Raw genomic sequence first — 4,743 nt, forward strand, 5'->3', positions numbered from 1 at the left:
TGTTGATAGTTAAATTATCAGGAGATAATATAATCTAAAGCCAATTTAAATTTTCATTTCATTTGGATCGACATGAAACCGAGCTTGACTTGAGGAAGTATAGTATTATGAAAGTAAAAACACTTGAAAAAATAACATTATAAAAGGAAGATAAATAATAAAGCCAACGAGTCAAGATGATCGATTTAAAGTGGGCTAAAATGACAGAAAATAGTTAATGAAAAAAATCATAAACTAAAGATTAATGTTAACTGCAGTACACTTTTATATGATAAAAATATCCACATATGCATATGAAAGCACTAAAAATAGTTTATGAAAATCCCTTCTAAAGATTCCTAATTTTACTAAAAAAATAAAACTATTCTATAACAATTCACAAAGTATTATCTTTTGTTGTTTCTATTGTATTTTTTATTGAGTCGAGATACTATTCTATAACAATTCACAAAGTATTATCTTTTGTTGTTTCTATTGTATTTTTTATTGAGTCGAGATTAATTATTCTTCATATTTATCTTTTCCTAGGCAATTCTAGAGTAGTGTCTTCATCGTCTACATCGATTGTGATATGAGACTGGAGCATGTTATCTTTCCTTGAGCTCATTCAACTTTTGTCTTCTCATCTAAATTCACAAAGAAGTTGAATATATTTCTTATTTTCAACACAAACTTCTAACAATAAGGACTTTGATTTTTTCCTATTTCAGTAAGAATAAATGTTAATTTGATATATATTAAATTTTTGTACTTTTAATTTATTACTTAAATAAGTTTAGGAGCTATCTTTTTTCTCTATAATGAATTCTTCTGTTGTGCATCCAACAAGAATTTTTGTTGTGTCATAATGTTACCTTTGCCCTGTCTGAGTCATTTTTCATGAGGATCTGAACTAAATATATTATATTTTTCATTATTAATCTGCTTTAGATTATAATATTAATATTTAATTTTGATATATTTATTTCATGAAGAAGAAATATCACTTAACCTTGGTACTACATCATCGACGATTCTACAATATTTATCACCTGGTCACTTATTATTATTATTTATATCCACTTTCTTATTACAACCTTTGCAAACATAGAACCACTGCTCAACTCTATTATAAATGGTAGTTATGATTGCCTTAAAGGTGCGATAGTGTGTCTGTATATTGGTAAATTATTCTTAGGTTTTAATTGTATAAATATATTGGTAAATTATTCTTAAGTTTTAATTGTATGAATTTTAGAGTAGGTTTTCTAAGATCATACCTCTTTCGAATATTATAATGGTTGTATATATTAGTAATTTGAATTTTTGTTATATTTATAAAGAGCCTTAATGGAAATGTTTTTATCTTGGTAGCTTACTCTAAAAGAATGCTGCATATTAGCTTTAAAATATAATATTTTTTCTTTACAGTGTTATATGGATATTTGCTTGGTTTGCTTACTAATCTCTTATTTCTTCAGTAAGTTATATATTTGGATTGATATATATTATTGACGCAATTTGCGATGACATGCATATCTCCTCTATAAATTTGAGACAGATATAAGGTGAATTTTATATTTAGTGACATTTAATAAGAATTTTAGTAATGAAATATACTACCTTCATATTTAGAGATCTTGAATTCCAATAGTGCTATTACATCATTATCTTTGATTGTGTCTTTAAGAATTGATCATTCGTTAATAGTCATGCCCCTAAATAAAGTCCCAAGTGGGGTCGTGACATTATATAAGAAAAAGAAAAATGGTGATTTTATATTTTTTGCTTACGCAGAGTCATGACATGGTAATTTTTTTTATCTTCCATGAATAATATTTCTTTAATTGGAATAAAGCTGTTCAATATATTCTTCAGGGGGTATTCAGTCGGTATTTTTTTGATAAATATAACTTATGCTAGTGTTAATGGAAGTGATTCATGGACATTCCGAATTCTATTTGAAATAAAAACCACTTGATTCGTTTAAAAGATATCTCTAAATTTTCTAATAGTCCTACATACATAAATCTTTATAATTTTTTACCCTATAAATATTATTACTATTAGATATCAATATTTATAGATTATAATCAATTTATGTTAAGCTATTATATTATAGTCTTTTATCAGTTTTTTGCGATCTAGTCTTCTATCAATTAATGATACTTATGTATTTTTGCTGCTCTAACATATTGGTAAAATTATATGTAGTTACTTTAATTTATAAAAATAATATTAATTTTTAATCTATAATATATTTTTAAAATTTTTATTCTTTAACTGGATATTTTAATCTATTATTATTACTATTTTTTTACCAGTATCAACTTAACTATTTTTAGATTCTGAAAAGGGATAGTAAACCTTAAATTATAAGTTATATTTATATATCTTAATGAAAGAACATCGCATAATTATTCTTTTCTTTGACAAGTTCTAAATTTCTATTTTTTTTATTTTGTGTAATTTTAAACTTTTGAGAGTATTTTGACTAATTTTTAAAACTTTTTATTATTTTTTTTGTAATACTTCATGTAATAAGCTGATACTATGGAGCTATTTCATATATTTTATTAATCTTATTTAAATTGTTGATCTATAGATAGTTCATGGAGTATTAGGATAGAATATAAGTATGATTAGGATAAATTATAATTTAAATTAAATATTTAAAGTAGCACATGATAATTTTGACTATGGAAAGCTTTTCCTTAACTCGTGCTTTTAAAGAGAGTATATATGATTTTTGTTTTCCTTAATTTTTCTTTTTTATAATTTTGAGAATGACTTTTGTCTCTTTAATTTTTTGGTGGATTTTGTAAATATCTCATCCACATTATGTAGATTTGTAGGTCTACATTGTTCTCGGATTCGACCTTTAGGGTAGACATTATTTGTCTCATTAATTTATTTAGTTTTTGCATATACGCCATTCATTTTGTAGACATTTGTAAATTTGGCGTTTAATAATTTTATTTAGATTTACAGTTCAATTTAAATTGTATCATTATCTTCATACTATGTATATTCAATAAGAATTCATTAATTTATCAACTTACTCTTACTTAATGTAATAATATTTGAATTATAAAGGTATTTTTGTCTACCGAAAGATTTTCTCAAACTCGTGCTTTTAAAGAGAGTATGATGTATGATGTGATATGATATAAAGAAACAAACGATAAGATGAAGAGTTCTTTTTTTTCTTTTTCTTTTTTGACTCATTAGGTACCAAATTCAAATATCTAGATTGTCAAAATTTTAAATCTTTATCTGTTTTCTCTAGTAAATATAAATTTTGTATATTCTGAGATTTTCTATTATTAACATATGTAAATCAAATCTGAGCTTATATATGTATTAAGTAGGATAGGATCAGATTATTGAAGCTTATTTCTATTAATTAAAATTAATTAGAATATGATACAATAATAAGATAATATCTTAAAGGGTCAAGGGTATTTTTGTCCATAGAAAGTTTTTCCCAAACTCCCTCTTTTAAAGGGAGTATGATATATATATATATATATGAGGAATATGAGTATGTTTGGTAGTGAGGTGACATATTATCCTCCACTCATTCAAATGGGGGATCACATTCACATGGGTTGAATGTGGTCCCCCCAATTAAATGAGTGGATGAGAATGAGACACCTCACTACCAAGCACAAAATTTATGCTTGGTACCAAGTATACCCATTTCTCTCTCTCTCTCTCTCTCTCTCTCTCTCTATATATATATATATATATATATATATATATATATAATATAGAGAATTTTTTTAGGGGCCCATTTCAATGGGAACCCTAAGCATATGCCTTCAACCGGCCCTGAAGATTTCTAGACCTAAGACCTCCATTTGTCATTTTGACAAAAGCTAACTAGTAATAAAGGATTATATCTCTAAGTTGTTAGACGGTGAAATTTCACCCAGATTATTGATTAACAATTAAAAAAAATCAAGTCGATATGCAACACTCTTTTGGTAAAATTTCTCTGAAAAGACTGCAGCACAATATTGTAAATTCCTAAATGTTTTTGACAAAGGCATTAGGTAAGGGAACTTCCCATTAGACTTCATGGGCGAAGAAAGGTGGAAGTTGACTAAATCACATTACACTAACTAAATTTTGACCTAGTTTTATTGTCCATATCTCCATTCCTGAAGTCATTTGCAAGTACTTGCTATTAGCTTGAATTATTTCAATTAAAGTATGTATGCAGTACATTTAATTTAGCTTTCTCCACACATTATTATACCCTTGCAATGGAAATATCTTCTGCCTCTAGCTAGCTTTTCTGCTTATAATGATAATCAAGCTCAACCACTAATTTAGTTCATAGCTTCATTAATTCATAGCTTCATGATTAACGATATCACATTTATATTTCAATCAATAGACTAGAGATTTTCTAGCCTAATTTTGATAGCATTCGGTCCAGTGTAAGAATTGCTAGTTTCGAGTCCTATCTATTTAAGAGCCGGATACTGATAGACACCAAATAGAGCAGGATATCGATCAGGTTAGGCTAAATCGGATGGGATTAGGATAGAGTTTGAAGAGAGTAATGTCTTGTTTTTTTTTTATTATCTAACCGGGGGGGACTAGGGCAAAGAAACTCAAACATTTCTTTAAAAAAATAAAAGTGAATTGCACAAAACCCCCGTGAACTTTGGGGGTGCTGCACATAACCCATTCTGAATTTTGTCTATCGCGCATAACCCCTTCTGATCTTTGGGGGTGCTGCACATAACAACC

The sequence above is a fragment of the Asparagus officinalis genome, chromosome 7 (assembly GCF_001876935.1).
Source record: "Asparagus officinalis chromosome 7, Aspof.V1, whole genome shotgun sequence".
NCBI lineage: Eukaryota > Viridiplantae > Streptophyta > Magnoliopsida > Asparagales > Asparagaceae > Asparagus > Asparagus officinalis.